A 24,312-nucleotide genomic window follows, 5' to 3' on the forward strand; every position below is an offset into this window, starting at 1 on the left:
AGACCAAGGTGCTTGTTTATAAAGCTATTGTCCTCCCAACTCTGCTCTATGCCTGTGAGACGTGGACTGTCTACAGACGTTACATGCAACTCCTGGAACGATTCCATCAGCGCTGCCTCCGGAAAATCCTGCAAATCTCTTGGGAAGACAAGCGGACAAACGTCAGAGTGCTGGAAGAAGCAAAGACCACCAGCATTGAAACGATGGTCCTCCGCCACCAACTCCGCTGGACCGTCCATGTTGTCCGGATGCTCGACCACCGTCTCCCAAAGCAGCTGCTCTACTCCGAACTCAAGAACGGAAAACAGAATGTTGGTGGGCAGGAAAAGGGATTTAAAGATGGGCTCAAAGCCAACCTTAAAAACTCTGGCATAGACACTGAGAACTGGGAAGCCCTGGCCCTTGAGCGCTCCAGCTGGAGGTCAGCTGTGACCAGCAGTGCTGCAGAATTTGAGGAGGCACGAGTGGAGGGTGAAAAAGAGAAACATGCCAAGAGAAAGGCATGTCAAGCCAACCCCAACCGGGACCGCCTTCCACCTGGAAACCAATGCCCTCACTGCGGAAGAAGATGCAGAGCAAGAATAGGGCTCCACAGCCACATACGGACCCACAAGAATATTGGAAGACAATCATCCTCGGAAAGCGAGGGATCGCCTAAGTAAGTAAGTAAATTAGGAATGGTGGGAGTTGAAGTCCAAAACACCTGGAGGGCCCAAGTTTGCCCATGCCTGGTAACCCAAAACCACCCTGTTGATTTCCATAGCTAAATGGCCATTCAAACCCTGATAGGCTGTTAGGAATTGTGGGAGTTGAAGTCCAAAACACCTGGAGGGCCCAAGTTTGCCCATTCCTGGTAACCCAAAGCCACTTGGTTGATTTCTATAGCTAAATGGGCATTCAAACCCTGATAGGTTGTTAGGAATGGTGGGAGTTGAAGTCCAAAACACCTGGAGGGCCCAAGTTTGCCCATGCCTGGTAACCCAAAACCACCCAGCTGATTTCCATAGCTAAATGGCCATTCAAACCCTGATAGGTTGTTAGGAATGGTGGGAGTTGAAGTCCAAAACACCTGGAGGGCCCAAGTTTGCCCATGCCTGGTAACCCAAAGCCACCCACTTAATTTCCATACCTAAATAGGCATTCAAACCCCAATAGGCTGTTAGGAATTGTGGGAGTTGAAGTCCAAAACACCTGGAGGGCCCAAGTTTGCCCATGCCTGGTAACCCAAAGCCACTTGGTTGATTTCTATAGCTAAATGGGCATTCAAACCCTGATAGGTTGTTAGGAATGGTGGGAGTTGAAGTCCAAAACACCTGGAGGGCCCAAGTTTGCCCATGCCTGGTAACCCAAAACCACCCAGTTGATTTCCATAGCTAAATGGCCATTCAAACCCTGATAGGTTGTTAGGAATGGTGGGAGTTGAAGTCCAAAACACCTGGAGGGCCCAAGTTTGCCCATGCCTGGTAACCCAAAGCCACCCACTTAATTTCCATACCTAAATAGGCATTCAAACCCCAATAGGCTGTTAGGAATTGTGGGAGTTGAAGTCCAAAACACCTGGAGGGCCCAAGTTTGCCCATGCCTGGTAACCCAAAGCCACTTGGTTGATTTCTATAGCTAAATGGGCATTCAAACCCTGATAGGTTGTTAGGAATGGTGGGAGTTGAAGTCCAAAACACCTGGAGGGCCCAAGTTTGCCCATGCCTGGTAACCCAAAACCACCCAGTTGATTTCCATAGCTAAATGGCCATTCAAACCCTGATAGGTTGTTAGGAATGGTGGGAGTTGAAGTCCAAAACACCTGGAGGGCCCACGTTTGCCAATGCCTGGTAACCCAAATCTACCCAGTTGATTTCCATAGCTAAATGGCCATTCAAACCCGGATAGGCTGTTAGGAATTGTGGGAGTTGAAGTCCAAAACACCTGGAGGGCCCAAGTTTGCCCATGCCTGGTAACCCAAAGCCACCCAGTTGATTTCCATAGCTAAATGGACATTCAAACCCTCTTATGCTGTATTTTTCAGTGTTTTTATGAGTGATGGTCACTCGTTGGCCTAATACGTGTATTGTGTCCAAATTTGGTGTCAATTCGTCCAGTGGTTTTTGAGTCATGTTAATCCCACAAACGAACATTACATTTTTATTTATATAGATATCCTCATAGGTCGTGAGGATATAATATAGCATGGAATGTTCTATTTGGGAGGAAATAGATTTTTTTATAAATTTATGAACAAAGAAATCTCCGTGTCCCTCCTTGATATTCTGCAGCTTGGATACAAATCAATCAGCCACAATCTATGCTTAAGAGTGAGGCCCTATCTACACTGACTTTATGGCAGTGTAGACTCATACAATCCAGTTCAATCTGCATCATATGAGGCCCCATCTGCACTGCCATATACGTTAGTTTGAACTGCAATATATAGCCAGTGTAGACTCATATACTGGAGATTGAACTGGATTATTTGAGTCTACACCAGCATATAATCCAGTTCAATCTGCATGTGCTGTCACACGCTGGGCCTGTGCATAAGACTGTAGACAGGACATAAATTCTGTGTGCCCAACAGGATCCTGGGGCTGCCTCAGATTAAAGGCCCTTGGATTTCCTTAAAACAGAGTCTTTAGATTGCTTAAAGGTTCAACAAAGTTCTTTATTAATGAAAATAAATAGGTACTTTAAGGCTTTCTTAACAGTCTATTGGCTCTCTCTCAATCTTGTCCACAGGGAACAGGCACTATCTTCATAAACTGTACATTAACTAATGGGGAAATCCTTAACTTCTAATCTGGGCAGTCTGTCTTTGCCTCTGTTGGCATGGAGCCCCTGCACCCGGTACCAACTGCTTCTGGCTTCCGCAAGTGACCCTTACCAAGCAGAGCTTTGTAGACTTCCAGGGGAAAAAAAGAAGGAATTCAGGCTTCGGTGATGGCTGACTGAAGTCCCTCAGCGAAGGAGCTGTAAGGCTGTATAACCTTAGCCAAGCTGTGGGCTATTTATCTCCCCAGCCAAGCTGTAGAAGACGAAGCTTTCTACAGGAGCTCTTGGTATTATGTCCTGCATGAAAAGCTTCTCTGTGTGGACTGACCCAAAAAAGGCTCCTATTCCCTCCAAAACCCCAAAAAGGGGGCGGGACCAGGGAACCTAACTATAATTGACAGGTGGCTTGCCCTATGATTGCAGCCAAAAGAAGCCCCCTATCTGCAAAGTCCCTGAAACTCAGGACTACAACAAACATCCAATGCAAAGCAAACAAAATTTGAGCTCCTGGTACAGTTGTAGCTGCACACTGCATTATAATGGCAATGTAGATGGGGCCTGGTTGGTTTTATATCCAGGAACATATCCCCTGCAAGTATGGGGGGGGGGGGGGGTGTCATCCTACTTATGTTATGACACTTATTTACAGCACTCCTATTCAAAGAAAGCATACACTACAATTCCTGTATCCCTGGGCAATATGTTCTTAGAATCATAGAGTTGGAAGAGACCTCGTGGGCCATCCAGTCCAACCCCCTGCCAAGAAGCAGGAAAATCACATTCAAATCACCCCCGACAGATGGCCATTCAGCCTCTGTTTAAAAGTCTCTAAAGAAGGAGCCTCTACCACACTCCGAAGCAGAGAGTTCCACTGCTGAACAGCTCCCAAAGTTAGGAAGTTCTTATGTTCATGTGGAATCTCGTTTCTTGTAGTTTGAAGCCATTGTTCCACGTCCTAGTCTCCGTGACAGCAGAAAACAAGCCTGCTCCCTCCTCCCTATGACTTCACATCTTGATCCATGATCCTCATTGTGTCTTCTCTCAGCCTTCTCTTCTGTAGGCTACACATGTTTAGCTCTTGAAACTGCCCCTCATAGGGCTTGTTCCCCAGACTCTTGGTCATTTTAGTTGCCCTTCTCAGGACACATTCCAGCTTGTCAACATCTCCCTTAAATTGCGGTGCCCAGAACTGGACATAGTATTGAGTTTGCATGGATGGCAAAACTATGCATAATAGCAGACCCTACTGAAATGAAAGACTTCTGGCTCCCAAATACTATAGTGTTGTACTGGAGGACCTAGAAAATGCAGAAGTTGGAACATCCAAGAGTTACAGATAGGAAAGGTATGTTGTTGTTTATTCGTTCAGTTGCTTCCAACTCTTGGTGACCACCTGGACCATCCCAGGCCAGAGCTCCCTGTCGGCCATGGCCACCCCCAGCTCCTTCAAGGTCAAGCCAGTCACTTCAAGGATGCCATCCATCCATCTTGCCCTTGGTCAGCCCCTCTTACTTTTTCCTTCCATTTTCCCCAACATAAGGTCCTTGACCTGTGGGGTCCCGCAAGGCTCCATTCTGTCTCTCATGCTTTTTAACATCTACATGAAACCACTGGGAGAGGTCATCCGGAGTTTTGGAGTTAGGTGCCACCTCTATGCAGATGACACACAACTCTACTACTCATTTCCACCCAATTCCAAGGAGGCCTCTCGGGTGCTGGACGAGTGCCTGGCTGCTGTGTCTATCTGGATGAGGAAGAACAAGCTGAAGATCAATCCCGACAAGACAGAGGTCCTCCTGGTCGATCGCAAACCTGACCGGGGTATAGGGTGGCAAACTGTGTTGGACGGGGTTACACTCCTCCTGAAACCACAGGTCCGCAGTTTGGGAGTGCTCCTGGATTCATCACTTACGCTTGAAGCTCAGGTGTTGGCGGTGGCCGGGAGGGCCTTTGCACAATTAACACTCGTGCACAAACTGCGACCGTACCTCGTGAAGGCGGATCTGGCCAGGGTGGTCCATGCCTTAGTCACCTCCAGATTGGACTACTGTAATGCACTCTACGTGGGGCTGCCCTTGAAAACGGCTTGGAAATTCCAACTTGTCCAACGAGCGGCGGCCAGGATGTTAACTGGTGCTCCCTACAGAGAGAGGTCAACCCTCCTGTTCAAGGAGCTCCACTGGCTGCCGTTTATCTTCCGAGCCCAATTTAAGGTGCAGGTGCTTACCTACAAAGCCCTGAACGGTTTGGGACCAGCCTACCTGCGTGACGGATCTTAGTCTACGAACCCACGCGTTCACTACGCTCATCTGGAGAGGCCCTGCTCGTGATCCCACTTGCGTCGCAAGCACCTTTGGTGGGGACACGAGACAGGGCCTTTTCCGTGGTGGCCCCCCATCTCTGGAACACTCTCCCCAAAGATCTTAGACAGGCCCCTACATTGGCAGTCTTCAGAAAGAACTTGAAGACCTGGCTGTTCCGATGTGCCTTCCCAGAATAGGAAATCTCCAAGACCAAGTCCCAGAAACACTTTATTAGAATGAAGACTGCCGCACACTGCACACTGCACTTGCCCTATAATATCACCTGTCACATCAGCACTTTTTAATCCTGTACCCTCTACTCTGGCCCAGCCGTTTTATCTTGTTGATGTATTGTTTATTGCTTGTGGTTTTGTTGTTTTAATACTGCCTTAATTGTTTTTAATTTGCTTTAAGTGTATTGTTATGTTGTGTATTGAGACCTTGGCCTTTGTAAGCCGCATCGAGTCCTTCGGGAGATGCTAGCGGGGTAAAATAAAGTTTAATAATAATAATAATAATAATTATTATTATTATTATTATTATTGTCTTCTCTAAGTTTTCCTGTCCAAAAGGCCAAAGTACTTCATCTTTGCCTCACATATCCTTCCCTCCAATGAGCCATCGGGCTTTATTTCCTGAAGTATGGACTGGTTGGATCTTCTCATGGTCCAAGACACTCTCAGAACTTTCCTCCAACACCACAGTTCAAAAGCATCTCTCAGCCTTCCCTATGGTCCAGCTCTCACATCCGTAGGTGACTACGGGGAATACCATTGCTTTAACTATGCAGATCTTCGTTGCCAGTGTGATGTCTCTACTCTTCACTATTTTATTGAGATTGATCATTGCTCTCCTCCCAAGATGTAAGCATCTCCTGATATCATGGCTGCCATCTGCATCTGCAGTCATCTTTGCACCTAGAAATACAAAGTCTGTCACTGCCTCCATGTTTTCTCCCTCTATTTCCCAGTTATCAATCATTCCTGTTGCCATAGTCTTGGTTTCTTTGATGTTTAACTGCAACCCAGCTTTTGCACTTCTTTCTTTCACTTTGGTTAGAAGGCTCCTCAGTTCCTCTTCGCTTTTGGCCATCAAAGTGGTATCATCTGCATATCTAAGTTTCCAACCATTGCGACATACAGGGAACATACAACTCCTTTGTTACACCAACTCCACTGGATACCGATCAGCTTCCAAACACAATTCAAAGTGCTGGTTTTAACCTTTAAAGCCCAAAACGGTTCTGGCCCAGACTACCTGTACGAACATATCTCCTGCCACGAGCCATCACAAAGTTTAAAATCTCCAGGAGAGGCCCTGCTCTCAATTCCACCACTATCACAAACACGGTTGATGGGGACGAGAGACAGGGCCTTCTCAGCAGTGGGCCCCTGCCTATGGAACACCCTCCCTAGAGATATCAGACTGGCACCTCCCTCTTGTCTTTTAGAAGGAAAATCAAGACCTGGTTATGGGACCAAGTGTTCGATCAGTGAGCAGCAAATGGAAGAAGATCACACAACTTATGGCAATGAATTGACCCAGACTGATTTTTGGATTTCAATTTTAATGGATGTGTCTTAATTCGTTGTTTTAATTGTTGTTTTAATTTTTAATATTTTGATTGTACTGTGATTGTTTTTTTTGATGCTAGCATCGTATGGTGCTTTTGTTAGGCTGTCCTAAGTCCCCTTTTGGGGGGAGAAGGGCGGGGTATAAATATAGGAAATAAATCTATATAAATAAAAATGTAATGTTCGTTTGTGGGATTAACAGAACTCAAAAACCACTGGACGAATTGACACCAAATTTGGACACAAGACACCTCACAATCCAATGTATGTCCTCCACTCAAAAAAAATTGATTTTGTCATTTGGGAGTTGTAGTTGCTGAGATTTATAGTTCACCTACGACCAAAGAGCATTCTGAACCCCACCAATGATGGAATTGAACCAAACTTGGCACACAGTTCTCCCATGACCAACAGAAAATACTGGAAGGCTTTAGTGGGCATTGACCTTTGGTTTTGGAGTTGTAGTTCACTGAGCACTGTGGACTCAAACAATGATGGATCTGGACCAAACTCTACACGAATACTCAATATGCCCAAATGTGAACACTGGTGGAGTTGGGGGAAAATAGAATCCTGACATTTGGGAGTTGTAATTGCTGGGATTTATAGTTCACCTACAGTAACAGAGCATTCTGAACCCCACCAACGATGGAATTGGGCCAAACCTCCCACACAGAACTCCCATGTGGGCCACAGCAACGCGTGGCAGGGGACAGCTAGTAAATAAATAAATTGCTTAGGGGTCAATGAGACTGAGTCATTGATTGATTGAATTTATATCTGGGAATGTATTCTCTGCAGATACAAGAGGTCATGATGTATATTTTATGGCACTATTTCTTGCACTCCTTTTCAAAAAAATCATATACCAACATCCCACTATTCATAGGTGAGATTTTCCTGGACTTTGGGTGAATGACAAAACCATCCACCCAAACGAAACGAAATCTTCTGGCCCTAAAAGAGCATACAATTGCATTGGTGGGTCTAGAAAATGCCTAGAGAGGGCCTGTTTTGTCTGACATGGATACTGGTCCCATGGATACAGGGGTATTCAAAAGGAGCCTGACACTGCTTGGTTATACCTTAATACAGTGGTTCTCAACGTTCCTAATACCGCGACCCCTTAATACAGTTCCTCATGTTGTGATGACCCCCAGCCATTAAATTAGTTTTTTTTGCTACTTCATAATTGTAGTTTTGCTACTGTTATGAATCGTTATGTAAATATCTGATATGCAGGATGTATTCCCATTCACTGGACCAAATTTGGCATAAATACCCAATATGCCCAAATTTGAATACTGGTGGGGTTGGGGTGGGAGGATTGATTTTGTCATTTGGGAATTATAGTTGCTGGGATTTATAGTTCACCTACATTCAAAGAGCATTCTGAACTACACCAACAATGGACTTGAACCAAACTTGGCACACAGAACTCCCATGACCAACAGAAAATACTGGAAGGGTTTGGTGGGCACTGACCTTGAATTTTGGAGTTGTAGTTCGCCTACATCCAGAGAGCACTGTGGACTCAAACAATAATGGATCTGGACCAAACATGACATGAATACGCAATTTACCCAAATGTGAGTACTGGTGGACTTTGGGGAAAATAGACTTTGACATTTGGGAGTTGTAGTTGCTGGGATTTATAGTTCACCAACAATCAAAGAGCATTTTGAACTCCACCAATGATGGAATTGAACCAAACTTGGCACACAGAACTCCCATGACCAATAGAAAATACTGGAAGGGCTTGGAGGCCATTGTCCTTGAGTTTTGGGGTTCCAGTTCACCTACATCCAGAGAGTACTGTGGACCCAAACAATGATGGATCTGGACCAAACTTGACATGAATACGCAATTTACCCAAATGTGAGTACTGGTGGACTTTGGGGAAAATAGACTTTGACATTTGGGAGTTGTAGTTGCTGGGATTTATAGTTCACCTACTACCAAAGAGCATTCTGAAGCCCACCAACAATAACATTAGGCCAAGCATCCCACACAGAACTCCTATGACCAACAGAAAATACTGTCTGTGATGGTCTTTGGTGACCCCTCTGACACCCCCTCGCGACCCCTTGAGTGGTCCCGACCCCCAGGTTGAGAACCACTGCCTTAATACCTTTCAGTCACCTGTTTGTATAAACAACAAGGGTGGCTAGTCAAAACCAAGATGGATTCCCTCTTCTTGCCCTACCATACATTCACGCAGGCATATTTATTCTGCTCTGGGTTGCCATGATCTGGCAGGTGTACATGCCAGGAGGTTTGCTGTTGATTCATCAGAACGGCATGTAGTTTATGCATCAAACCTCTTTCCTCAACCACATCCTGAACCTTCTTTTTCTCCTGACTTGAACCAGATCTCCATGCAGCACCTAGTAGTTAAGAGCTGAAGAGGAAGTGCGCTCAAGCACCCCACTCATAATGGCTTTTGCAAGGAAAAGGGAGCTGCGATTGGATCAGGACCACTTCTGAAACCTCTGAATCCCTTGCTGTTCTGATAGGCTGCTTCCCTTGAATAAATCCAATTTTCTTGGGTCTACATCCATCTCTTGCATCCTTTTCCCTTCCTCCTTTTGATCTCTCTCTCCTCCTGATTCTTCCAGGGCATTAGGACCAGGTGGAAACCTTTTTTTCCCCCTCTCTCTCTTTCTTTCTTAGCTTTGGATTCCACCCCCCACCCCAGCTTTTTTTTTTTTAAATAAAAAAAGCTTCTGGCCCTGCAACATCAGTGTAAGAGACCCACTCTTTGCATCCTGTTTTTTTGGTTAGTCTCAGTTTTGGGCTCAGAGGGGATCCAGAACAGGTGCCAAGTAGGGAGAGAAGGAGGGAGGGAGGGAGAGGAGGCGGTGGGAAAAGGTGGGCAGAGGGAAAGTGGGGGCGAGGAGGATGCCATTGGGGGGGGGGGGGGGTGTATGTAGAAAGGATGCTAATTTGTACTAGCTGGGGGAAAATGGCTGCTAGTTTCTCATCCTCTTTATGATAAAGGCAAGCTCTCCTTCTATCTGGGCATCTATCTATCTATCTGTATATGCATATAAAATTCTAATTAATTGAGAAAAGGGGGGGGGGGTGCAGTTCTTTCAACGTGATAATGCAACCCTAACGCGCCAGCTGTAACGACCCATCGATTCACAGTGAGTCATTCTTCTGAGATATATAAATATACATAGATAGGTAGAGCTACAGAAGGGGACATCCCCCCCCCCTTTTTCCCCCCTTCTTGCAAAATGCATCTATAAATCACCAAAAAAGGGGGGGCTGTTATTATTTCTTCCTCCCCCTCTTTGCTTAGTAATGAGAGAGATTGCAGGGGAAGAGAAGACCAGGAGGCATCATTTCCCATTCATAAAAATCAGCATGCTTTAAAGACCTGTTTTTTTCCTCGGGTATGGTTTCTATTTTATCTTTATTGTCATTTGGCTGGTATTTTTTTAAAAATGTATATATATGTATATATATAAGCACACCTTCCTGTTCTAGCTGTAATTATTTGTGCTTTTAAATATGGTGTTTGTAGTCCTTGTAGGTGTCATGTTATCAGAATGTAGTCTTGTTTCATTGAGGGTTTTCTTTCTCCTCTGAGGATGAAGGTGGGTCTTTTTTTTTATGAATGAAATTCAATCCCACCAAAAAAAAAAAAAAAAAAGAGGGTGGGGGTCTATTTGTTTGTGAATCAAAGCCATTTGCATCGGGATTCATTCATAAAAAAAGCCAAGGTCCTGCTGTAACATTCATAATGGTGAGAGCTACATTTTTTTACCCTGTTTGTTTTTCTAGCCTGTCAATTTTGGATGTTGTTAAAAGGGGGGGGGGTTATGGAGAGGGGGGGCTTCTTAGATGCATGTGTCATAGTGGATGGAACTGGAATTGTTTCAAGATAATGTGTGTGCGTGTGTGTTTGAGAAAAACAGGGTATGCATATTGAGATTTGCCCGATCTATATATTCCCCCCCCCTTTTAATATAAATATATACTGCACTCCATCTGGATCTCTCGAGATATACGTGTTAATCCCCCCCTTCACCTGTTGTTTATTCAAGAAACAGGGACAAAGAACCTAGACTAGGTCATGTGACCCTCCATTCACAAAAATCCAGCCCAGGGTTTCCATTGAGATGGGCTGAAGGAATAGGCAGCTGGGCCATAGAGAGACATACCTTTTTTCAAAGCCCTGTTACATAGCATTGGCAAAAAAGGAGAGATAGTGGTTGGAGGAGGGAAAAGGGGGGAGTGAGACAGCGAGGGAGAAGGAGGAGAGGGTGGGTGGGTGGGTAGGTGGGTTTGCAGTTTTTCAAGAAGAGACTGTTGACAACCTGCATCATACGTCTTAAAAGGGGGGGGGGCAGCAGAGGGGGGTGGAGAGACCTCCTTTTTTATTTTTATTTTTATTACTGCTTGAAATATTTTATACCACACCAGGCCACACTTCTGCGACAAGGTTTGCCACTGGAAATATGTATTTAAATACGAACTAACTTATATAACCTTTCGTGCATGTTTGGAGACGTCTCTGTGTATGCATATATGTATTTGATCTTAAAAGGAAAACTAGTTTATGTCTGTTTTTTAAAGATAGGATAAAGGGGACTTTGGTCTGCAGGATGTTATGTTAATATGTTTTTTTTTCCTCCTTATGGTTGCAGGGGAGGATAGATTGGACGGGAATTGATCTTGTATCCTTTCCCACTAGAATCCAATTTTTGCCTACGCCAAGGCCAGAGAGAATTGTGTGTGTGTGTGTCTGTGTTTGCATCAAATATATTTTATTGCGTGCTGTATATCTCAGGTTGTTGCTTTGATGGGCAAGGTGTGTGTGGTGGGGTGGGGGTGAGCTTAGATCTTAAATTTTCCAAACACCCCCTTTCATAATAATGGTAGCAGGGTTTTTTATCCCCCCATTAAATCTGAGCTTATTCCAGCAATCAAATGGTGGGTTTGGAACCAGAAACTTTGCACTGAATGTATTCCCCTTTTCTATATCCTTTTGGTGATGGGGAGGTACGGTGGGATGAAAATGTGTTGCACTGGCAAAATGGGAGTTTGCTTTGGTCTTGTGCATTTTTCGTGAAAGGGCAATTTGTTTATGTTCTTGCAAAAAAGAAGAGTCTTCCCCTCCTTTTAAAATATATATTTTCTGTGTCGTCCCCCCCCCCTTTCTCATTTTCTCTGGCTTGCCATCAAAACAGGGAATATGTGTCTCCACTTTGCTTCAACATCTTTGATCTTGTAATACATAATGTCATTTTCCATGGCAACGCGTTGTGATGTCACCTGTATGTTGAAAACGCTGTGAGATATATATATATATATATATATATATATATATATATATATAATATTGAGTGGGGGGTTTTGATGTTTTCACCTTACCTCTTGATTTTGTATCAATTCTGTTTCCCTTTTGGAGACTCGTAAATACATATCCTATCCTGGGCAACTGGGCGGTTGCGGATTCTTGGTGGTCGGACCGAAGTGGGGGAGGCATCTTATATGGCATAGCCTTTATCCATATTTCTCGATGTCTTCGTTCTCTTTTAACTACCTCTCCAGCCAGGTACATCTCCTTTGAACCACTTAAATGCTCTGGAAGAGCAAGAATTTGGGTCTCTCCTAGCTCTTCTTTCTGTTTTTCCTCACATTTCCATTTAAAAGTTGGTGGGTTTCCATCGGCACAGGATCAGATCAGAAGTCAACCTCTTTTGCAGCCTGGGATTTTCTGATTAATCGGTTTGATTTTCAGGGGAATGTTAAAAGTAAATAGGTTACTAGGAAAGGAGGTTTCTTGAACGCAGGGGAAGGAATATGGTGGACTAGTTTTGAGCCAAGACAGAGGTCAGAGACAAACACACATCAGGAAAGGCTTTGCGTGGCTGCACAGAGGACCAGTCTACAACGTAGGCTGAAAACTGGTTTAAAGCATCTTTCTTTTGCAACAGGGAGTCAAAGGACCAGCTGAGCAGAAGGTGAGGGATGTCCTCACAGTGGACCCCCAATATCTTCACCAAAAGATAATTCCCAAGAATCTTTGCAAGGAAGCCATGATGGTTTAAATGATACCAAACCGAATTGTGTGTTTGTAGAGACGACCCCACTGCCTGCACTGCTGACTCATTGTGTAACCTTGGCTGGTCCTTCCTTCCCATTTTTCGGGCCGTAATGTTGGGTAATTAATTAGATGGATAAGTTATTAAACAGTTACTTAACTGATTACATAGACCCCCCCCCCCCCTTGGTTTAGTCAGATATTGTATTTTTTTTAATTGCTATCTCTCCAGCTATATTCTTATTACACATTATTTGGCTAATTGCAGGTGCTACCTCTGCAAAAGCATTTCTCTATCTATCTATCTATCTATCTATCTATCTAGCTGTGTTTTTAAAAATACTAATTACGGTTTGTGGCTCATGGCAGGTGCTACCTTTGCAAAAGCACGTCTCCAACACACAAGATGAAGTGTCTAAGATCATGCGTGCCGTCACAGTCGTGGGTACAATCTCAAATCATGTTTGTTTTATTGAAATGCAGAATTATGCACAGAACTGATTCAAAGTAAAATGAGTTGGCAGATGAATCACGTAAGATTTATTTGATCAGGCCTGGATTATTATTCTTTCTTTGCTCATCTGTGAAATGGGCAGAGATAGAGGAAGAAACCACAGCCCATGGGACTCAGGATGAAATCATTTCCAATTTCCAGAATCTATCCTCTTAAAATGGCTCTGGTTTACTGCTTTCTGGTTTCAAGGCTCGCAAATCCAGAGCACAGTCCTCGAATGCCCCAGTCTTTGCTCATCTTGACCCAGGAGCATCTTGCCTCATCCAACATTAAGAAAGTATTAAAATGTCAATGTGAGTTGTCAATATCAAGGAAAAGCTCATTGTTAAAGCTCCAACGAGAAACCCTAGAGCCAAATCCGACCTGATTGGGAATTCAGTCTGGCCCTTTCTGTCCTTTTGTGACTTCCCATCATCTCGATAAAATTCTCTCCTAAGACTTTAAGAAGATAGATAGAGCACAAAATAGATAGATAGATAGATAGATAGATAGATAGATATCTGGATGGATGGATGAATAGATAGATAGATAGATAGATAGATAGATAGGTAGATAGGCACATGCATAGATAGATACCTAGATGAATGGATGGATGGATGAATAGATAGATAGAGCACAAAATAGATGGATGGATGGATGGATGGATGGATGGATGGATAGATAGATAGATAGATAGATAGATAGACAAACAGACACATACATAGATACATAGATCTATACCTAGATGAGTGGATGGATGGATGGATGGATAGATAGACAGATACATGGATGGATGGATGGATGGATACATAGATAGATACCTAGAAGAATGGATGGGTGAATGGATGAATCGATAGATAGATAGATAGATAGATAGATAGATAGATAGATAGACAGACAAACAGACACATACATAGATACATAGATCTATACCTAGATGAGTAGATGGATGGATAGATAGATAGATAGATAGATAGATAGATAGATAGACAGACACATACATAGATACATGGATGGATGGATAGATACATAGATAGATACCTAGGTGAATGGATGGGTGAATGGATGGATGGATCGATAGATCAATCGATCAATCGCTAGATAGACAGACAAACAGGCACATATATAGATACATAGATCTATACCTAGATGAGTGGATGGATGGATGGATGGATAGATAGATAGATAGATAGATAGATAGATAGACAGACATATACATAGATACATGGATGGATGGATGGATGGATAGATACATAGATACCTAGAAGAATGGATGGGTGAATGGATGGATCGATAGATAGACAGACAGACAGACAGACAGACACATATATAGATACATAGATACCTAGATGGATGGATAGGTCAATAGACAGACAGACAGACAGATGGTTCTCCTTCTTTCCCTTTGGCCCAAAGTTGGAGTGCAGTAATCCTATCCTAAGTCGAGTTCAGGTTGACTTTCCATTATCTAAAATCCTTGGGATCCTGATTTTTCCAAGTATTTGAACACTTTGCATAGAGTTATTAATAATCTTGGAGATGGGACCTGAGTCTTTAAAAAACTACCAAATTTATTTAAGTCCCATTTGAACCACCAGAAAGGAAAGGTAACCTATCCTCTCAACCAGCCATGTGGATGATTTTATGGATGATTTTGGATTTCCCGATCAGGTGTTTGTTTAATACAGGCCAATGGCCCGTGTAATGTAGTCCACCATCTTGTCCTCTGAGGCAAAGCCCTCAAGGCTTCTGTTTCCTTCTTTGTTGTTCTTTTTGGGATCTGGTTTCCATTGGAGGACAATAATAGGTTTCCTTGAGGCCTCTGCCACTTGAAACGATGGTTCCTAGGAAAGAAAGAGGGTTTTTGGGGTCCATCCAAATAGGTTTTGTGTGTTAGCTTAATAACAATCCCGTCTTTTTCCCCCTCAGAAATGACCGTTCTGTGAGGGAGCCTTGAGTGTCTCAAATGAGATCCTCGCCAAACCATTACTGTGCTTCTTTTTTCTCCTGAAGGAGCCAAGATACTTAAAATCTGTTTGCTGAGACATAATTCCTTGTGAGGTTTTCTTTTTTTGGTATTTTCAGTCACGGTTTTACCTCAGAATTGCTCTCATATCCTGTGTGAACAGCCTTTATAAGAATGGATTGGGGAGCCATTTTGCCCTCCTCAGAATCAACTGTTGTCTTTCCTGAATTGTGTTGAGGGTAAACGATGGAGTCTGAGGCCTAGCAAAACATTCCTAAACCAGACATTTTGAACCTTCATTCTCAACCAAATCTGTCAAAACGTCATCTTATAATGATAAGAATGGATTTAGGGGCCATTTTGCTCTCCTCAGAATCAACTGGTGTCTTCCCTGAATTGGGTTGACGGCAAACAATGGCAGCTGAAGTCTAGCAAAACATTTCGAACTAGACATTTTGAACTTTCATCCTCAGCCAAATCTGTCAAAACGTCTTCTTATTATGATAAGAATGGATTGAGGGGCCATTTTGCCCTCCTCAGAATCAACTGGTGTCTTCCCTGAATTGGGTTGAGGACAAACGATGGTGGCTGAGGCCTAGGAAAACATTCCCGAACCAGACATTTTGAACCTTCATTCTCAGCCAAATCTGTCAAAACATACTAGCTGTACCCGCCATGCGTTGCTGTGGCCAACCTTTCCTCTCTTTCTCTCTCCTTCTTTTCCTCCTTCCTTTGCACCCCCTTTCCTTCCTTCCTTCCTTCCTTCCTTCCTTCCTTCCTTCCTTCCCTTTTCTTGTTTCCTTCTCTCCTTTCTTCCTTCTCTATCTCTTTCCTTCCTCCTTTTGTTTTCCTTCCACTTTCTCTCCTTTCTTCCTTCTCTACCTCTTTCCTTCCTTCTTTCACTTTTTGCTTCCATCCTTCCTTCTGTCTTTCCTTCCCTCCCTCTTTCTCTCCTTTCTTCCTTCTCTACCTCTTTCCTTCCTTCCTTCACTTTTTGCTTCCACCTTCCTTCTGTCTTTCCTTCCCTCCCCTTTTCTCTCCTTTCTTCCTTCTCAACCTCTTTCCTTCCTTCTTTTCTTTTTGCTTCCATCCTTCCTTCTGTCTTCCCTTCCCTTCCATTTTCTCTCCTTTCTTTCTTCTCTACCTCTTTCCTTCCTCCCTCCGCTTTTTGCTTCCGTCCTTCATTCTGTCTTTCCTTCTTTCCTTCCTTCCTCCACTTTTTGCTTCTATCCTTCCTTCTCTCTTTCCTTCCCTCCCACTTTCTCTCCTTCTTGCCTTCCTTCCTTCCTTCCTTCCTTCCTTCCTTCCTTCCCGTTTCTTCTTTCCTCTCTCCCTCCTTCCTTCTCTACCTCTTTCTTTCCTTCCCCCCTTTTCTTTTCCTTCCTCTTTCTTTCCTTTCTTTCTTCTCTACCTCTTTCCTTCCTTCCTCCGCTTTTTGCTTCCATCCTTCCTTCTCTCTTTCCTTCTTTCCTTCCCTCCCGCTTTCTCTCCTTCTTGCCCTCTTTCCTTCGCTCCTTCTTTCCTTTTTTCTTTACTTCTCTCCTTCCTTCCTTCTCTACCTCTTTTCTTCCTTCCTCCCTCCGCTTTTTGCTTCTATCCTTCCTTCTCTTTCCTTCTTTTCTTCCGTCCCGCTTTCTCTCCTTCTTGCCCTCTTTCCTTCGCTCCTTCTTTCCTTTCCTTCCTTTCCTTTTTTCTTTCCTTCTCTCCTTCCTTCCTTCTCTACCACTTTCTTTCCTTCACCCTTTTTCTTTTCCTTTCTCTTTCTCTCCTTTCTTTCTTCACTACCTCTTTTCTTCCTTCCTTCGCTCTTTGCTTCCATGCTTCCTTCTCTCTTTCCTTCTTTCTTTCCTTCCCTCCCTCCCTTTCTTTCTTTTTCTCTCTCCTTCCTTCACTCCCTCTTCCCTTTTTTATTTATCTTTTCGTCATTTAGCTTTTTTGCGTTTTTAAGTCCTTGCCACTTTTTGGGGGTGGTGGGGTGGTTATGAGTGATGGTCACTTGTTGGTCTGTTAGGGGTATAGTGTCCAAATTTCATGTCAATTCGTTCAGTGGTTTTTGAGTTATGTCAGTCCCACAAACAAACATTATATTTTTATTTATATAGAAGAATGAATTTAGGGGCCATTTTGCCCTTCTCAGAATCACCTTGCGTCTTCCCTGAAATGGGTTGAGGGCGAACAATGTCAGCTGAGGCCTTGCAAAACATTCCCAAACCAGACTTTTCAAACCTTCATCCTCAACCAAATCTGTCAAATTATTATTATTATTATTATTATTATTATATCTGGAGTTGCGTACAGTGAACCAGCTTATTTTATCCCGTCGCTGGGAATTAATAGTTCAGTGCAATGTCCTTGATATCCTTTTCTTTCGTTCACAAAAACCTCATTGTTGCTCCTTTAGCATTGATATATATATGTGTGTGTGTATATATATATAGGTATAGGTATAGATATAAATATAGATATATTCTCCTTTATTCCATGCTTGAATTCCCTTAGGAAAAGAGCCAGGTAGAATAGGCTCGGAGTGACACGAAGGGATTGAAATCAGAATTATTAATTGTGGAAGCCCTAAAAATATATATTTCTCTTTATATCAGCCATGGGCAAACTTGGGCCCTCCCTCCAGGTGTTTTGGACTTCAACTCCCACAATTCTTAAGTGGTTGAGGAGAGAAAGGAAAGGGCCTGAGGCTGTTAGGAATTATGGGAGTTGAAGTCCAAAACACCTGGAAGACCCAAGTTTGCCCATGCCTGTTCTATATGGATACGGATGGACAAATTAGGTCATTCCATGGCTTCTTGGAAGAAAATAGGCGTATTTGTGATTAATGTTGTGCATATATTGGTATGACTAAAATCCATGACAATCTTTGGCAAAAAGAACCATTGTGACAAACTATTTTAATATGTATATGTGTGTTTACATCTGTATGTATGTGTGCATATAATATATATATTAATGGTTTTAATTTATTTTAAGTTCATAGTGATATGTAGTAATTATTGTGATTTCTTTGTGTACTGTAGTAATTATTGTGATTTCTTTGTGTATTGTAGTAATTATTGTGATTTCTTTGTGTACTGTAGTAATCATTGTGATTTCTTTGAGTCCCCCCTCGGGGGTTGAGAAGGACGGGGTAGAAATCCACCAAATAAATAATAATAAATAAATAAATACTGTATGTTGGCATTGAAATTTTGCCATTAGTCTGTTGTAAAGCATGAGAAAGGTGGTATATACAGTAAATAAATAAATAGAGGCTCCTTCTTTGGAAGCTTTTAAACAGAGGCTGGATGGCCATCTGTCGGGGGTGCTTTGAATGCAATTTACCTGCTTCTTGGCAGAGGGTTGGACTAGATGGTCCACGAGGTCTCTTCCAACTCTATGGAACTATGATTCTATGAAATGCATAAATGTATATGTGAGTGTAAGTGTATGTATGCATATGTGTGTGTATAATATATATAAATGGTTTTAATTTATTTTAAGTTCATAGAGATATGTAGTAATTATTGTGATTTCTTTGTGTACTGTATGTTGGCATTGAATTTTTGCCATTAGTCTGTTGTAAAGCATGAGAAAGGTGGTATATACAGTAAATAAATAAATAGAGGCTCCTTCTTTGGAAGCTTTTAAACAGAGGCTGGATGGCCATCTGTCGGGGGTGCTTTGAATGCAATATTCCTGCTTCTTGGCAGAATGGGGTTGGATGGATGGCCCACGAGGTCTCTTCCAACTCTATGGAACGATGATTCTATGAAATACATAAATGTATATGAGTGTATGTGTATATATGTATATGTGTGTCTATAATATATATTAATAGTTTTAATTTATTTTAAGTTCATAGTGATATGTAGTAATTATTGTGATTTCTTTGTGTACTGTATGTTGGCATTGAATTTGTGCCATTAGTATGATGTAAAGCACAAGAAAGTTGGTATATAAATACAGTAAATAAATAAATAGAGGCTCCTTCTTTGGAAGCTTTTAAACAGAGGCTGGATGGCCATCTGTCGGGGGTGCTTTGAATGTAATTTTCCTGTTTCTTGGAAGAATGGGGTTGGACTGGATGGCCCATGAGGTCTCTTCCAACTCTATGATACTATGATTCTATGAAATACATAAATGTATATGTGAGTGTATGTGTATGTATGTATATGTATGTGTCTGTGTATATGTGTATGTATATGTTTGTATATGTGTATGTATATGTGTGTATAATATGTATATATGTGTGTATCTGTGTATGTGTATGCATGTATGTGTATTAAGCTTATATGTGTGTATGATATATATGTGTGTGTATGTACGTGTGTGTATATGTGTATGTATATGTGTGTATAATAAGTATATATGTGTGTATCTGTGTATGTGTATGCATGTATGTGTATTAAGCTTATATGTGTGTATGATATATATGTATATGTGTGTATGTATGTCTGTGTATATGTGTATGTATATGTGTGTATAATATGTATATATGTGTGTGTATATATGTATGTATGCATATATGTGTGTATAATATATATGTATATGTATGTGTGTATGTGTATATGTGTATGTATGTGTGTATAATATGTATATGTGTGTGTATCTGTGTATGTGTGTATATGTGTCTGTGTATATATATAGATATATAAATATATGTGCAATGAGGACTAGAGCCTTTTCTCTACTTTTTAAATTGACATCTGAGAGCTAAGATGTTGGATGCTTTCTTGCTCAGGTTACTGCGTTGTGTTTTCAGGGCCGTGTTCAATGCTTCCTAGTGAAATAGTGAGCAAGACGAATTCCTCCTGCCCTGCTTCTTTTTTTAAAGCCTTGCATACGTCTTTTTGCCCCCTTCCTGGCGTTATATTGACGCAATAGCAAGGCTGCAAGTTGCCTTTTTTCTTGCGACTCTTTTGGCATTCTCTTTCCTAATGCATTGTCCCTTTGTATCGCTATACCGCATGCTTTACGAATGCTACGTGTCTCTCTCTGTGTGTTTAACATGTTTACCATTCATGCTGTCCTCTTCTAGCAACCTGAGCTATTCCTTTCATTATTCTTAGTTATTTTTTTTCTTTTGAAATCATGACCAGAAACATACCTTTTCAAAACACGAACATATATGCATTTTGGTATATTAAGTGAATGGACAAAAATCGGAAGGGGCAGGATGCGAGATTGGGAGTAGGAAAGTGTCAACATCCAATCAATGAAATAAGCAATATTTTAAAATAATGTAAGGGAAAAAATGTGAAAAAGAACAAACCAAGAAAGAAGGAAAGGAAAGAAGAGAAAAATAAACATGACAAAAGGAATGGAGAGATTATGAAACGAGGACTAGAAATGGAAACCATTGCGAGATAGTTAGCCATACGACTTGTGCCAGGATGAGTTTTGGTTATTTTTTAGTACATTCTAAAAAATGCTAACAAGGAGCAAAACACATATTTACACTTTTAGTCAACTAACAAGTTAAAGCCCTTGCGACAGGGACAGTCAATAAATTGGGGGCCAAACATTATGGATCGGAAAGGTTCTTCCATTCTAGAGCATTACTTTTAGCAATGGGGAAAAAAACAGCCGTGTTTGGAATGGGCTTTGAATGACGACTGATCATTTCTGTTTCCTCGACCGCAAGATCTCTGGATCTCAATTCAGTATTTCGAAGAGGTATGGGACGTCGAGGCGAGGATAACATGCAGCTATATCGATTAAAACCCAGCTGATTATTTGGTGGCTGGCCTAAATTGTTGGTTGTTGTTGTTTTTTTGAAAAATAATCAAACCTGTGCGTAATCCACAAACGATGACGACGCATGATGATTTCTCAGTGTGGACTGTGCAACCTTGGCAGCCCTGTTGAGAACAAATTGTACCATCGTCAATTGGGGCGGAAGTGCTTGCAGAAACCTTTTGGCTTTGTGTTCAGGATTTGCACTGGAAATTAGTCAGCCGTCTAAATCGGGCATGGGCAAACTTGGGCCTTCCAGGTGTTTTGGACTTCAACTCCCACAATTCCTAACAGCCTCAGGCCCTTTCCTTTCCCCCCTCAGCTGCTTAAGCTTAAGGAAATGGCCCGAGGCTGTTAGGAATGGTGGGAGTTGGAGTTCAAAACATCTGGAGGGCCCAAGTTTGCCCATGCCTGGTCTAAATCCTGCAGTATGAGCAATGCTATGTCGGAAAATGGCCTTTCTCCTATAATGGAGGGTCAACTTATACTGACTGTTGGATTTGCATCTGTTGTGATTGACCCTTTTATGGACAATTAATCACCAGTAAACATCAGGCGAGAGTTCATTTGTACATGTTGAGATCTCTGTCCTGATATGATGATGATAATGTTGTTTATTATTATGTTTATTATTAATGCCTTATATACCACCTGTCACATCAGCACTTTTAATCTTGTACCCATTACTCCGGCCCGGCCCAGTTTTATTTTGTCTTAGTGTATTGTTATTGCCTGTTGTTTATATTGCTTTAATTATTTTAATTTGCTTTAGGTTTTGTATTGTATATTGTGTGTTGAGGCCTTGGCCTTTGTAAGCCGCATCGAGTCCTTCGGGAGATGCTAGCGGGGTACAAATAAAGTTTAATAATAATAATAATAACAATAATAATGTTTATTCTTCTCTCCACAAAGGAGACTCAAAGTTGCTTACGTCAAAAGCCTTTCAATACAAATTAAAGTCCCAAAATATACAAGAACTTAACATCAATGGTATTGTCGAAGGCCGGAATCACTGGGTTGCTGTGAGTTTTCTGGGCTGTATGGCCATCTTCCAGAACATCATGAGAGAATGCTTCTGGAACATGGCCATACAGCCTGCAAAACACACAGCAACCCATCAGTGATATTAATTATAAATTATCAGTCTAAATCAGTGGTTCTCAACCTGTAGGTCCCCAGATGTTTTAGCCTACAACTCCCAAAAAACCCAGCCAGTTTACTAGCTGTTAGGATTTCTGGAAGTTGAAGGCCAAAACATCTGGGGACCCACAGGTTGAGAACCACTGGTCTAAATTCTTAAAACTGATTAAAAATGGATTCAGAGCTAAAATCACATATAACATCTGTATTAGATATAAAAGAATCTCCATTTGCTATCTACTGCAATGCTGCCTGTGCATTTTTCACCTTCTCCAGATGTTCTGACTGCAGCTGCTATTATCCCCCAGTTGCATTGCATTGTAGGATCATGGGAGTTGTAGCCAAAAACATCTGGAGAGGACTAGATTGAACTATACTTAGGCAAATACTAAGGTTTAGCTAGGAGAAGTGCCGGGCAAACTAGTCCCATTGTATTATTCCAAACTACATTTAAACTAACTCTGTATTTTGAAACTCATTGTGTTTGACGATATCACTTTGGAGGTTCAGTGGATTCACGTTACAAGGAAAGAGATTCCACTGAAACATTAGGAACAGGCTCGTAGCCAGGATTTTGATTCCGGGGGAGGGGGCTGAGTTTTATTCGGGGGGGGGGGAGGGAGTTTGATTCAGAGGGGCTCAGGATCTACTCTAGCAACCCTTTTGTATCATTATCCCAATACCCCCATGCATATGGGATATATTGAGCATGGTGATCAGATCATGATATGAATAAACATAACAGTTTAAATAATATACCAGTAAGGCCTTCTCGCGGATCACCCTGAGAATTTGGGGGGGGGGGCTGAAACCCCTCACCACCCCCCCCACCCCCCGATAAGGGCCTGATTAGGAAGAACGTCTTAAGCAGAAGAGTTCAACTGTTGAATATACTATCTCAAAAATAGTGAGCTCTTCCAGTTTAAAAATCTTTAAACAGAGATCAGATGGCCATCTTTCAGGAAAGTTTTAGCAGTGTATTCTTGAGAGTTGGACTAGATAGTTCTTGAGGTCTTTTTAACGGCATGATTTCTGTGAAATAGAAAGATCTGAGAAATTTCTATATTGGATAAGGCTTGTTTTTAACACAGTGATATTTCTTCCCAACTGGAGCTGAGAAAAGTTTCCTTTGGACTACAGCTCCCATACTCTCCCAGCTAGCATAGTCACTATTGTCCAGTTGATAATCTTTTCCAGAATCCTGGTACAGGGCTATTTCCAGGGCCTGCTTAATCTGTTATATCGAGAAGGTTTTTGCTTTCTTTATTCCATGGGATCTGACACGCAACAAAAAAGAAAGAATGTCAAGAAGTAACTTTTCCAAACATTGCCTAGTCAAAATGTTCCTGGGAAGCTCACTAACAGGGCATTAAGCCAAAGGCTCGCATCAGATTCTTTGCCCCAGTCCAAATTTGTGTTGCCGTTTTTAGTGTGAGTGGCTCGCTGTGTATAGTGTGTCAAGAAGCTAATCAAATCTTTTTGTCTTTTTTAAAAAGCAGCTTTCTAATACTTCTGAGCTTTTGATATAGATGTGAGGTGCCCCGGTTGCAGAGGTGCAACTTTGGGAGGGGATGAGAACATTGCCCCCACAGTAAGATTACTGCTCTCCCAAATGAACTTTCTATTCGATCCCCAAATGCCTCGTATTGCATCGAGTGGGACATTGATTCATACCTAGAACTCTCTCTTTGTTATTATTATTATTTCCAAACAGCAATTAAGCATTTAAAAATATAGTTTAAGCATTCAAATAAAAGGGAAAGGCTGAGTTACCAAGGGGATGCACACATAGCAAATAGAAGAATTCTCGGTGTGAATTAATTTAACATCTCTGCAATGCCAGACATTTGGGGGAAGAAGGAAAAAATCATCGAGGGAAGCCACAATTCTTATTAGAGGGCGTTAATGCCCTCATTTTGCCCTCTGCGTAGTTTTTTTTCTTTGCAATTTTAGGCTTTTGTCTGCAAAATTGTATTGATTTGAAGTAATATCTTTGGTGATGGTGTCATACATTGCCGCAAATTTTTGTGTTGTTTTTCTTCCCTTATATTGTTGAGTTTTCTGTTGTATAACATAGATCCAGTGGTTTCACGTAAGTCGTCTGTTGTTTACCGAATGCAGGTCTCTTTTACACAGTTCAGTAATATTTTGGTGTCACTTTGGTGTCACTTTGGTGTCACTTTAAATGCGTGCCTGCATTTAAAAGACAGCATCATTTGAATTCTCCTGCAGAGAAATCTAGGTTCCTTACCAAACTATAAATCCCAGGATTCCACAGGATGGAGTCA

General features: G+C 42.0%; 1 protein-coding gene across 6 annotated transcripts in view; it reads left to right on the plus strand.

The window, feature by feature from the left end:
• Positions 1 to 9,255: 9,255 nt before the first annotated feature.
• The window catches only part of LOC132780185 (sprouty-related, EVH1 domain-containing protein 1-like), a 33,001-nt gene continuing 17,944 nt past the window's right edge, over positions 9,256 to 24,312 (plus strand). Inside the window, exon 1 of one of the 6 annotated variants that reach the window (XM_060783756.2) lies at positions 9,256 to 9,385. The gene's annotated coding sequence lies outside the window, so the exon portion shown is untranslated. Of the gene's footprint in view, positions 9,420 to 9,577; positions 9,790 to 9,848; positions 10,042 to 10,321; positions 10,395 to 10,988; positions 11,094 to 24,312 lie in introns of those variants that run through there. The other 5 variants (XM_060783755.2, XM_060783751.2, XM_060783752.2 and 2 more) reach the window with 5 other exon arrangements.

Source organism: Anolis sagrei, chromosome X, assembly GCF_037176765.1.
Source record: "Anolis sagrei isolate rAnoSag1 chromosome X, rAnoSag1.mat, whole genome shotgun sequence".
Taxonomy (NCBI): Eukaryota; Metazoa; Chordata; class Lepidosauria; order Squamata; family Dactyloidae; genus Anolis; species Anolis sagrei.